Here is a 14533-nt window from a genome sequence, read left to right as displayed (position 1 = left end):
TCCATCTCAGTGTACATGCAGAAACAATGAACCTTCAAACAGTTTACAATTCTGAACTAATTGGTTAAAAATAAATACTTTCACTGTGTTGATCTTCATTAGTTGGCTAGGCAGACCTTGGGTAACCCATCGGTTTACCAAAAGTGATGTGTTACCTCACAAGTTTCAGGTACACATGAATATTACTCTGCATCTTTCACAGTGTATATTAACCCTACTAAACAGTGAGGTTATACTAAACAGCATTTTCCATTCTGTAGCTTCTCATACCTTTAAAAAATATTTTCTTTGGTCTGTAGTTGTACTGTTTAGTTTTGATTCTGGGCTAAAAGCTACTAATTTTGGTACATCATCATCAGACCATCCTAGGATAAAAAAAATCACAGTACAGAGCAAAATAATGATTTAAGAAACATTTACAAAATGTATTTTGTATGAGTATACAAACATATAGAAACAATAAATGGAAACATAGCAACCTAGAAAAATTAGAGGCATTTGGAGAAAAGAGAAGCAACTGTGTGGAAATCAAGAACTCAGATGGAAAACTAGTCCTAAGCAAAGAAGTGAAAGCTAAAGTGGAAGGAATATATAGAAGGTATATACAAGTGAGATTTTGTATTGTATTGTATTTTTTATTGGTCCTGTTGTCTACATAGCAGCTTATGCATAAGACACCGGACAAGTTCAAGTTATAAATATACAGGCTGGAAGTCATTTCAAGGCATACATATGTAAGGTTACAATAATACACTTTACTCATAAGTATTTATATAACACATTTCATAAATTTAAATATTCTTCAATGGAGTAAAAGCAGTGATGCTGTAAATATGACTTTAGAGATTTTCCAAATGTATTGACCTCAGTGATAGCTTTTATGTTTTCAGGAAGTTCGTTATAAAGCTTAACTCCCATGTGAAAAGTACCTTTTTGGCACAGTGCTGTGCTGATTTGAGTCATATGTAAGTTCCTGTTTTGTCTGGTAAAGTGATCATGTATATCACAGTTTTTTTTTTTTTTAGTCTCCAGTCCTTGCCTATTACATTTAATTTAAAGAACAAAAGGGTTTCCATAATGTATACACATGGTAATGGAGGAATACCAGATTTCTTAAACAGGGGTTTACAAGAGTCTCTAGGCTTGCACCCAAACAAGATTCTAATGGCCCTTTTTTGTAGTTTAAAAGTGCTATTAGCTGTTTTAGTGTTTCCCCAGAAGGTGACCCCATATCTAAAACGAGAATGAAAGTACGCATGATATGCATTCAATACTGTTTTCTCACTACAGCATGATTTTAATGAGCAAAGAAGGTAACATGTTTTGCTCTGTTCTGCATTGAGATATTCAATATGCTTATTCCATCTGATGTTACTCTGCAGCCAAAGTCCTAAGAATTTGGTTTCAGTATTGTTACCAACTGGTTCATCATTGATAGAGACTGATGGGATAAACATGTCCTTGTTAGGAACATTGTGGAATTTTAGAGCAATGGTTTTTCTTACTGTTTATTACAAGCTGATTACTCTGTGCCCAGCTGGTAAGTTGTTTCGTGACCGTGTTTACTGTCTGCTGTAACTGTTCGTCGTCGTCTCCTTTTAGTAGAATCATGGTGTCATCTGCAAATATGATTGTTTTGTGTGCATCAACATTTAAGCTTAGATCATTTATGTACAGAAGAAACAGAAGGGGTGCCATTACTGATTCTTGGGGTACACCACATTTAATTTGTTTATAGTCAGATAAGTGATTAGATACAGTTCAGTATTTGTGTGCCTGATGCACACTGCCTGCTTACGATTAGTCAGGAAGGAACTGATCCACTTGTTGGACAGACCTCGAATACCATATCTTTCAAGCTTTGATAGCAGAATTTTATGGTCCACCATGTCAAAAGCTTTTGAGAAGTCAAAAAATACTCCTATTGTTTCCTGTTTTTTGTCCATCAGGCTTAGGATGGAATTGATGCACTCATAGACAGCAGTTGTCTTTGACCTCTTATTTCTGAATCCATGTTGTTCATTAAATAGGATTCTGTTTTTATTTATAAATTTCATAAGTTTCTCATACATAACTTTTTCCAGTAATTTAGAGATGCAGGAGGAAATTGTGATGGGTCTGTAGTTATTTATATTATCTTTATCCCCTTTTTTATATACATGAATAACTTTTGATGTTTTCAACACATCGGGGAAAGTGCCTGCCTGAAGTGAGCAGTCACATAAATGTGAGAGTACTTCAGTTAGGTTTGATGTGCTCTTCTTTAACATTGTTGCAGGTATACCATCAATACCTGCCGATTTGGAATTTTTTTGTCCTTTTATTGCTTTAGCTACTTCATCTTGTGAAACAGAACTGGTGTACATTGATCCTCTACATGCACTTATTTTATATTCATTTGCCTGGGTACTCTTAAAGTTTGATTGTAACATATTATCAGCAACACCTGTGAAAAAGTTGTTAAATGTGTTGGCTACTTCTAAGGGGTCTGTTACTTTTTTATTTTTATGTGATAGTGTTATATTTTTGCAAGATTGTCTGTATTCTCCACATTCTTTTTTTATAACACTCCACATAGCCTTTGATTTATTAGCTGAATTATAAATGATATCATCATTATGCTTTATTTTTGCTGCTTTTATTACTTTTCTTAATATTTTGGAGTATTTTTTATAGTATGCGCGTACTGCAGGTGAGGAATTTTTCGATTTACATATTTCATGAAATAGTCTTTTCTTTTGGCATGAAACCCTTATTCCCTTTGTGATCCAGCTGTTTGTTCTAGAGTTCCCCCGTATGGTTAATGTTTTCAGTGGGAATGCAAGTTCAAAGAAATGGGTTAATGTATCAATGAAAGTGTTGAATTTTTCATTTATATCGTTCATTTTGTACACTCCTGACCGTTTTTCTTTCTATAATAAGTTGTTGAAGTAATTCACATTATGCTGATTATAACTTCGATATGCTGTTCTGAAAGACATGTTGTTAATAATACTGCCTTAATATTTGAGCAAGATGGTCACTAAAACCTGCATTGAAAATTTTTAGTGAGGTGTTGCGTAAACTCTTCTTGACTAGAAACTGATAAAGAGCTGTTTGGCAAGTTTCTGTCACTCGAGTAGCTGCTTTTACTTCAGCCTTTAAATTGTTGGAAGGTTCAGAATGGTCTCCCTATTTCCACTATTTGTGAGGAAATCAATATTGAAGTCACCACAGATGATCAATTCAAAATCCATTTTATTTACTTTATTTAGCAATGACTTCATTTTGTTTAAGAAAAGTTGAAAATTCCCGGATGATGATCGGTAAACTGTAGCAATAACCAGGTTGAAATGAGTAATTTTTATAGCTGCAGTTTCATAATCCTTTTCGACGTTTGCCCTAGTTAATTCAGGTAGTGTAATAAAATCTACATTATCCTTTGTGTAAATTGCTACCCCACCCTGCTTGCTGTTTTTCCTGCAGTAGTAAGCAGCCAAAACAAATTTGTTTATTTTAGTATTCTGGGTTAAGCCAGTGCTCAGAAATGCATAACACAGAGATATCATTAAGTTCATATGTTAACAGTACATTAATTTCATCGATCTTATTACGCAGGGATTGCACATTATGGTGATAAATTTTTAGTTTGGGTGTATTCACGATTTGGTAATTGGGAATCATATTTACAGCATCACATACCTCTAGTTTAAATTAGGAACGTCAGCAGTGTTGTATTTTTCGTTCTTCTTTCTTGTTTATTTTGTTTTCATTGCTGTTGTTGGAAGGATGTTCAGGAAGCTGATAGTGTTCTATCCCTTACAAGTCTTTCTGAAGGACATAGATGAAGATGAGATGGGAGAGATAAAACTGCGAGAAACATTTGATAGAGCACTGAAAGACCTAAGTCGAAACAAGGTTCCTGGAGTAGACGACTTTCTGTGAGAACTGCTGATAGCCTTGGGAGAACCAGCCATAACAAAACTCTTCATGTAGTGTACAAAACGTATGAGACAGGCAGAATACCCTCAGACTTCAAGAAGAATGTAATAATTCCATTTCCAAAGAAACCAGTTGCTGACAGGTGTGAAAGTTACTGACCTATCAATTTAATATGTCATTGTTGCAAAATACTAGCATGAATTCTTTACAGAAGTATAGAAAAACTAGTTGCTGACATCAGGGAAGGTCAGTTTGAATTTTGAAGAAATGTAGGAATACACGAGGCAGTTCTGACCGTACAACTTCTCTTAGAGGATAGGCTAAGGAAAGACAAATCTGTGTGTGTAGCATTTGTAGACTTAGAGAAAGCTTTTGAAAATGTCGACTGGAATACTCTCTTAAAACTCTTGTAGGTAGCAGGGTAAAATAGAGGGAGTGAAAGGCTAGTTACAGCTTGTATAGAAACCAGACAGCAGCTATAAGAGTAAAGGGGCATGAAAGGGAGGCTGTGATTGAGAAGGGAGTGAGACTGTGTTGTAGTTTATCAATCTGTACATTGAGGGAGAAGTAAAGAAAACCAAAGTAAAATTTGGAGTAGGTATTAAAGTTCAGGGAGAAGAACTAAAAAGTTGGGGTTCACTGATGGCATTGTAATTCTGTCAGAGAAAGCAAAAGATGTGGAAGGGCAGTTGAATTGAATAGACATTGTCTTGAAAGGAGTATATAAGATGAACATCAATGACAGCGAGACAAGGATAATGCAATTTACTCGAATTAAATCAGCCGATGCTGAGGGATTTAGATTAAGAAATGAGACACTTCAAGTAGTAGATGAGTTTTGCTGTTTGGGCTGCAAAATAACTAATAATGGCCAAAGTAGAGAGGATACAAAATGTAGACTGGCAATGGCAGGAAAAGCGTTTTTGAAGAAAAGAAATTTGTTAACGTCAAATATAGACTGAAGGGAAGACTGTAGCTGAAAGTCTTTGTATGGAGGGTAGTCGTGCATGGAAGTGAGACATTGACGATAAACTGTTTAGATAAGAAGAGAATAGAAGCTTTTGTAACATGATGCTACAGAAGAATGCCGAGATTAAATGGGTACGTCATATAACTTATGAGGAGGTACTGGATAGAATTGGGGAGACAAGAAATTTGTGACACAGCTTGACTAAAAGAAGGGACCTGTTGATAGGACACATTCTGACTGTGTGGGGTGTAAGAATTGTAGAGGGAGACCAAGATTTAACTTCTCTCCCCATTAAATTGAAGTTAATGTCTAGTTACTTGAGTGGAAAGTTTGGACCAAGAGAGGTCACTTCCCCAATATTTTAACAGGATTATCTCTCACACTCCCGGGTATAAATTTAAGTCTTGTTTGAATTGTCAAGTATATAAGCAAATTGATTAGGAAGTTTCAATTCGTAATCATATTCTGTCAGCACCTGGAATAAAATTTCTGTGGCTCTGCAGAATTCCGGCAATCGTTGACTGTAAAAATTCTGAAAATAGTCAGAGACACAATTGTATGCTGTGGGGAAGCCGTCTTGGATGCTATAATGTACTCCCTCTGCACCATAGGAATCAGTGCCCAAGTTGTGTGTTAATTTCTATAAAAGTCCAGGAATTAATCTCTCAAAATAGAGCATAAGCAACTGTGGTGCAAGCCTTACTGATTTCCTAGCATACAAAGTTCCCTATGAGTTACAACACATCAAATAATGTTCCAAGTCACAGACAAGGGAGAAGTTAAAATAACCAAAGAATTGAACATACCTTTTCCATTCATGAAATTATATTTTTCTATAAATGATCTTCATAGATACATTTCAGGGTACATCATCCTCTTGTATGAGATGAAATGTTATCATAATTAATCAAATTACATTTTGTATTCAAAATGGCAGCTTCCAAGAATGCTGTTAATTACTGTGATCATACGCTCCACAATTCTAAATCAGAAATAAGTTTATAGTACACATAATGTTCAACATTATATCCACAGAGTTTTTATATCACGAGGCAGAGATAATCTCTCTGAGTCTTTGATCCATATAAATCACTTGCATAGCTACACACAAAAATTTGTGCTGAAAGAGAAAAAGTAGCAGATTCAAAAGAATAAAGGTTACAGTAGTTATTCAGAGATAAAGAGCCTTGCATAGGATAGAATAGAAGGGAGAGCTGCATCAAATCAGTCTGTGGACTGAAGACCACAACAACAACAGGTATCTTCTACAGTGTGACTATCACTCTTCTGATGGCCGCAGTTCCATCTGTTTATTGCTTAACACTAACCCTTTACTTCTAGTATGTGACACACCTACTTGGGAGACAAGCACGATGACTGCCTGAAGGGGCTGCCTATATTGCTTGCTATCACATACAAAATATATTTTGTAAATGTTCCTTAAGTTATTATTGTAACTTTGTGCTGTGATTTGTTTTAAACGTAGGGTGGCCTGATGATGATGATGATGATGATGATGATGATGATGATGATGATGGTACTAGGTATCGAAATAGATAGCCAATATCTGATTCCAGGACTGTGCTTCTGTTTTTCAGTAACAATGTTTACCTCTCAGCTGAGGATTAATGTTACTTACATTCGCACATCACATCCAGGAAAGAAAGTAATTGTATTGGAAAATTTCCTCACTCAAGAAATTGAGTTAGTCATTTTTTTTTTTTTTTTTTTTTTTTTTTTGTGCAGTCTATAAATAAAATCAAATTTCACACAATAACTAGTAATCATTTTACTACCCATAGAAGCATTGAAATTTCTTGTACTTAGTAGGGCTTCGTGAGTTGTGAAATGTAGATATGTTTATTGACTCTATAAGTATGAGACAGAATTGCAGGCAGTCACTTACCTTCAGCTGGTGGAATATCAGGGCTGCCATTAGGCACATATAAAATTGTATGACACCATCGTAGCTTGCACAGCTAATATTTTCTTCCAGGAGGAGGAGAGAGGAATAGGGCGAGCAAACCTAAAAAGCAAGGATGAGTGACTGAGACCCCAAGGTAAGAGGAACACACCTCACATTGTCAAATATATTTCATGTAATATATTGAAATTGATGTTACAGAACAGTAATGCCCAAATTTTGACTTGAAGAGTCTCACTCATGTGTAATTGGTAGATAAGTTAGAATAAAAGAGAGACTTAGACAGGCAGTCTCGAGTAAGCTCACAGTGAAATATGGCACGAAAGGCAGGATCATGTCACACACGCACACAGTATGTAACAATGAGCACAGCACGAGGACATGCCATGGGCCACAAGGGCTGCCCAAAGTCCAGGGAAAATGACATAGGGTACTTCTCCAGACAGCTGCATATGCATGAGCACATTCTGGAATTCTGTAATATGTCAGTCAATTGAGTATTGGGGTGACGTACCAGGAGCTTTCCTATTTCCTGGATGAGGAATTTTTTATTGGATAGAAAACAGTGGCAGCTAAAACACTAGTGCTTATGGAATGTCTGTATAGTGCAAGTGAGGCTTGTTGGTGGAGTTGAGAATATGGAAAAAGTTCAGAAATCGTTGTGTGTCAGTGTCAGCTAAAATGATGTCATAGACCTTAAAGGAGCATACAGCAAAGCAAGGCATGGTGGTATTTATCAAACCAAAAAAAAGGAGACATCAAAGTTTTAGATACAAAACAAGAGAAACCACTATTGAAGATAGCAGAAAACTATCAAACATTAAATTGAAAACTGAGGTCAGCTGTGAGCCATCAGAGAAGAAACGCCTGTTGTTCATGCTGCATGGTCGTTCCCAGCAGTAAGCCAAACGAAGACATTATGACAAACATCTATGAGGAAATCTTGACAGAGAAATGAGTTGAGAATATTTTAATAAGGAATATATTCATAAATTTAAGAAAGGTCCTCCAGGAAAAGTCACTGTACATCATTTGAAAGAAGTATGTCCTGGTAAGAGAGAGAGAGACTGATAAAACAGTGGAGGAAGCTATATATTGGTTTCTTTGCATTATTTGTTAAAGATTATTCAGCACTAACTAGATGTCTCAAATGCTTTGCTTGTGGAAATGTATACAAGTTCTGTGATTCAGGAAATATGTCAGCCTTGTGGGAAAATAGATAAAGAAAGAAGTAACTATCCAACGAAAATGAGTCCATCAATCTGTCTATATCCTGCAAAAGGGGTGGGGAGATGCTCTGCAAGAAGAAGGAATTGTCCTACTTATCAACGCTATTGAAAGAGTAGATCATGGGTAAGTATAACAACTCAGTAGTTCAGCCCACAAATAAACTCAACAAAGAGAAATACTCTCCTCAGATCTGAGGCATAAATTTCCACCTACATGATTTGACATAAAGTGCATGCTGTAAAATGGTGCTGTGCTTGCTGTGCCAAAGACATGTTTGAGATTGCCATTCAGACTGATAACTCAGCTGAAACTCCATCCCCATCTGTAAATAGAAAACAGATGCTGGAGATTTGCACGAATAGTGTTGACAATATATCACTGCAGATCTATAGAACACCAGTAGATCCTCCACAGTTGTGCACTACCTATAAGGCTACGCTCAAGTTGCCCAGACTCTGTCTGGGCTAGAAGAGCTGATTATTCTAAACACTGCCTGGAGACATCTAGTGCATGTGAGACACCCTCTCAGAAATTTAATTACCTTCCTGGTTCCCAAATTAGTAGAAGGAATTTAGCTAAAAGTAGTGGATCTTCCGACTTGCACGGTTAAACTTTCTGTATTAAATTTAAAAAGTATGCAAAATAAGAGGATTTGGATGTAGAGCAAAATTCAGTCACATGAATGGCCACATTGTGCATAGTGTGGCAGTGCTACATGAATTACACAAGCTGTTGCAAGAATAAAAATTTGATGTAATCTATATGACCTAGCCATACTCAGTGCAAGGAAGAATCCCTTGCATGCCTTAAAGCTGTGGAAGTTGCAATAGAAGGGAAATTTCCACTTGCAGCTTAAGGATATTGAAATTCAGGAAAATCACTCAGTTGTATGGTGAGTGCACCAGTTACAGAAGTTAATACTGAAGATACCATTTGGTTTATTGTCAGCACGTACAGGGCTACTGCAAATGATTTATTCGATTTCAGCATTGTATATTTTGTGAAGTACTATATATACAAATATGACTGATGCATAATTAGAACTGTAAACTCATAGTGTTTTCATTGTGCCTACTAGTAGGCATCGTGAATGCAGTGCCTTGACAATACGGCAGCAAAGCAAGAAACAAGTTTTTGTTTGTCGGAATATGCGAGATATCTATCCGTTAGGACAGTGCAGTGTGCATTCAGAAGGGATTATGGAAAAGAACTGTCCTGTTAACATTGCATTGTCCATTGGTATTGACAATTCGGGACACTCGTCTCTGGAAAAAGAAAAGTACTGGTCAACCAAGGGTGCCAGATGAAACTGAGAAGAGGCTGAGGGAAAGTTTTGTTTGCAGTCCAAAAAATTGTTGGCCTCTGCAAGCCATGAACTTTGAATACTGCAACAAACTGTGTGAAAGATCTCGCGGTTTTTACGTTTCAAACCATACTGTCTGCAGCAGAGTGTGGGTCTTATAAATCAACAGGAAATTGAGGTATGTGAATGAGATGAGGTTAATGTTTCCTGTGCAGTGTCATAGACAAAGCTGTACAGTCGCATTTTTCTCAACTGTGATGGGCACCTCTTACCTTAATGTGTGTGCCATTGTTCTTATTTCTACAACAGACTACCGATTCAGAGTATCTTCCAACAAGAAAGGTATGCCCCCCCTCCCCATTTGTAAAATCAATGTATGACACACTTCCGCATTGCTGTATTGGGTATAGTACTGAAGATGATGTGGCTCTGTTTCTTTGGCCCCTAGGCTTTCAGACTTAACAACTTGTGATTTTTTTCATTTGGTGTACATCAAGGACTCTGTTTCCATACCCCTACTGCCAATAACACTGGAACTAGTCAGAGAATGTATCAGTGCTGCTGTGATTACCATTGAAAGGATATTGCTAGTGAAGGAGGGGTGAGAGGTGGTCGTGATGGGCCGGAGGGCCCAACGAAAACACTGCTGTCAATAAAGAGACCTTTTATTCAGTCTCGGAGCACGCTCTGTCACGGCTCGCCGAGTTCGCTGCGTAGGCACCCCACAGCTGTAGGTGGCTGGTGGCATCCGGGCAAAAGTCATGTCAGTGACAAGCTACCACTCAGTCTGTGGTGGTGCCTGGGATGGCCCTGGGCTGTGAATGTGGCTATACCAGTGGTGTGCGGAGACTGCTTTGTGTAGGATTTGACCTGCTGCTCCTTGGCAGGAATCACAGTGTCTGGTACTGTAGCTCTACATCCTCAGCAGGGAACTCAGTTCTGTCAGCCACAGGTGCGGACGGCAGATTGGCAGTGCTCGGGCACACGATGTTAGCGGGCACAACCCAATCTCAAACGCGTGGGTGCTGCTGGCACCAGTGACAAGAAGTGCTTCTGCCTTAATTCAGCCACATTTATATCGCTCTGAAGCACATCTGTTTCATTAAAACAAGGCACGTAGCCACATCACCTGTAACAAGAGACTTGCTGTGGTGTGGTGACATTGACCTGTTCACTATGGCCATTACCACCGTGCTGTGTAGTTTTCCTCCAGAAGACGGGGTAACAACACTACACTGCCCCCTTGACGGTGATGGCCCATTCCCTCTGCTCTTGGTTTGGCCCAGCTCTCTATTGGAATTACGTGAACCCTTAATCTGAAAAACAAGTAGATTTTACTGGATCGACTATTTGTAACAACTATACAAGTATTATTTTGATCTTCATCTTTCTAAACCTATTTTTTGTCTCTCGCTCTGAGAATCCAGTCCATGGGAACTCAAATTACCCGTGGACTGGGTTTCCACACAGCTCGTCATTTCAAATACATAAGAGCTAGTCAGAGCAAAATCATAGATATTAGGGTGCTAGGAATAGGGACCTCAAGTTCTTGGTTACTTGACATCTATCATCCCAATACTGTTCCACATGCTGCAACAATTGCTCAGCAGTGATTCACCCCTCCTGCACTGCTGTCATCCGACTTTGTGAATGGTCCAGGCTTGGATCCCAGGTGTCATTAAGAAAGGTAAGGTTTTGTTTGGAAAACATCTCTAAAGGTTTATCTGGGCAATACAGCTGTGGCTGTGTTGCATTCAACAGAGTAACTCCCATCATTGTAGCTGGTAAATGAAACACGGATCCCGTAATATCCCACAGAGTCCTGTTGATAACAGCCCACCACCTCGCCACTCTTAAACATCTTGCCACCATTAGTTTCCTTAACCCACAGCAATGAGCTATCACTATTGCAAGTATATCCAATGTAGACTCACTTTCTGAAAATACAGTTCTGGTTCGACCACCTATTTTTGCTTCACCTCTGAACTGTTCTGATGCACATACTCCCACCTGTCGCATCCTTGTGAGTTAGGCAAATGGTGGCTACCCTACTTTGACATTGCAGAAAATTGCCCTCGGTCATCACCACGTGTCAATCCCTGTCTTCCGCCACTAGCAGCACAGCTTTCTCTTGCACTTGCACAAATTTTCCAACTGCCACTGACATTTGGATAGGTACACCCTGTGTGACACTGAAGCACTGCATGCTTGCTTGCTACCAGTATCCTCACTGATTCAAACAACCATGCATTACCCATTGTCACACCCACCATTGCACCATGGTAGTACATCGGCAAGTTCTCACTGCTGGCTACACTATAAAATATAATTCCAGCAGTATTCGCCTTGTACCTTCCTCAACAACCTGACATACTCCTCAGGTGATAGCAAGAGTAGACTTACTGCCCAGGTAGTGCTTGATGAATGGCTTCTATGCAAATTCATTAACTCCACATCTGTGACCCAGATACTATCTCCAAGTGATGGCAATAGTCATATAATTATTCTTACATCTACTACTTACATATATGTTTTTACTACTTCTGAATCCCACTTTAGAGTGCTAGCCAAGGCTCTGGCATAATAAGTGACTTCCTCAGTAGACTGTTAAAGCTCACAAAGTTCACAATCTGTGTGGAATGCCAATCCATAGTTGGTTTATTTGTCTTCACCATACTTGTTCTATTCAGTTTCCTCACGTCACTTGCATCCGCCGTCTCGAACATAGTCTTCAGCATTTACCTCCAGCAACTATCCAACCTCTTTTCACCCTTGTTGACTGGTTAGGGACCACTCCAGTCACTTCCTGCATGGCCAGACACTGTGACCGAGCGTTTCTAGGCGTTTCAGTCCGGAACCGCGCTGCTGCTACAGTCACAGGTTCGAATCCTGCCTAGGGCATGGATGTGTGTGCTGTCCTTAGGTTAGTTAGGTTTAAGTAGTTCTAAGTCTAGGGGACTGATGACCTCAGATGTTAAGTCCCATAGCACTTAGAGCCAGACTTCCTGCATTTGTTCTTTCAGTCATACATAAACCCTTACAAACTCCATGTACTCCTTTGACATATCTCTCAGCATTCCATTTCTATTTGGTAACTGTTGTACCCCTGAAAACACCTCCTCCAGCTTTTTATCTCATTCCACAATTCTCACACTTTAAATACTAAACTCAATAACCATCTGTATCTGGATAACACTGTGTCTTGTTGCCTGGAAAATAGAACTCTCCCATCCTGGTGGTGGTCTTGTAATTCCCCCACTCCACCCTTGTCAGAGAGGTACAGCATTGCCAAAACTAGCATTCTTGTTTTCTGTCCCTTCTCCCATTCAGCAACTGAAGACAGTGATCAATATGACCTCCCTGCCTCTGAACAATGCTTAACATACTAAAGATAAATCCTACGCTAACACAAACGTAAAAAAATCACAATAAAAATGCATATCAGTTATTTCCTTGGTCTCAGTGCACACCAAACATGTGAGGTATCTGAACCACCCCTTGTTGCTCATCCTTCTGCTTCTTCTTCTTTGCCCTTTTCCTCAGTTTCTTCCCCCACCCCCACCCCATGGAATTGCTTCTGGGGCACCGTTGAATTGTTGTAGACACCCAGCATGCATAACTGTTGACCCTGTTAGGAGTCAGCAGCTTTACATTTACAGGTGATGTGGTTTCAATTACATGGTACCGTGTTACAAACTTCATTTTTCTCTTTGGAGTATATGGACTTGACATCATCATCCATTGGCCTACTTATATTGAGGTAACCCACCCACTTGATTTATTGCCTCTTCTTGCTTCTCCAATGCCGTAGTATTTGCTTACTGGTCCTTTATCCAACTTCCTTCACCGTTCTTGCAAATTCTCAGACCGATTTTCCATTCCTGCCTCCTTTCTGTCTAATAACATCAAACAGCAATGGCATCTTCTTCCCATACAGCACCTCATATGGCGACAACCCTGTGCTAATGTGCACTTTGGACTTGGATGCACTCACTATGAAGGACAAATGTGTGTTTCAGATGACGTGGACTAGTTATTAATTAGGTCATCAGGTCTGACATGACGTTTGTTCCCTGGTCCATAATTATTGTCTCTGGCATTCTAAACTTCAATATCCACCTATTAACCATCTCAATGTTACAAGGAAAATTGTCTTTATGGTCAGCACAAAATGATAACTTGCAGGTGTTCAGATGAATGGTCCCAGCATGTCCATCCAATGAAACTAAATGGTTCTTTTGCTTCTGGCAACGTCTGCAATAGTACCTATTCCAATTCAAATCTTCATACTGTGCACATTGCACACAACTTGTGACATACTGATTGATATCATTCTTCCTTTTCTCCACCAGTACTTCTCTGCCACTCTCAGATTTGTTAGTGTCCCTCATATCCTGACAAGATGTGATCATGCATTTCATGGAGTACTTATTGCTTCAGTTCTGCTGCACAACCACCCGTGGTCCTAATTTCATTTCTCTAAACAATAACCCGTCGTGTCTGCTAAACTGTTGTAGCTTGCAAAACTGTTGTAGCTTGCAAAACTGTTGTAGCTTGCAAAACTGTTGTAGCTTGCAAAACTGTTGTAGCTTGCAAAACTGTTGTAGCTTGCTAAACTGTTGTAGCTTGCTAAACTGTTTGCGCTCCGCATTAGTGCTCTGTGGTGTTCGCCATTCCACAAGGTCTTGATATACCACTTACTACTGCTATTCTCCTACTTAGCCCATCCGCATTTTCCTGTTCCTTCTCTGGTTTGTGGATTATTTCCCACTCAGATTCACTGAGTTTTAATTCCCATCCCGTTAGTCTACTGAATGGGTCCTTCAAACCTAGTAACCACTTCAAAGCAGCATGGTCCATCACTATCTTGAACTTCATTCCATACAGGTTACAAAGGAAGTATGTTACTCTGTATGCCAAACTAAGCATTTCTCTCTCTGTCATAGAATAATTCTTTTCTACTCCATTCAGCTGTCTTGATGCAAAGGCAATAGGTTGTTCGTGACCCCCAACCTCTTGGCTAAAAATGCACCCAAGAGCATAGTTCAACACATCACATGACAATATAAACTCCATCAGAAATTCTGAAAACACCAGTGCTGGGATCTACGCTAAAACCTTCTTTAACTTGACAAACACTTCCTGACAATCCTTAAACCACACAGACGTAATACCCTTCCTCAAC

This window comes from Schistocerca nitens, chromosome 1 (assembly GCF_023898315.1).
Source record: "Schistocerca nitens isolate TAMUIC-IGC-003100 chromosome 1, iqSchNite1.1, whole genome shotgun sequence".
NCBI classification, from domain to species: domain Eukaryota; kingdom Metazoa; phylum Arthropoda; class Insecta; order Orthoptera; family Acrididae; genus Schistocerca; species Schistocerca nitens.
Note: the sequence above shows the minus strand (reverse complement) of the source record.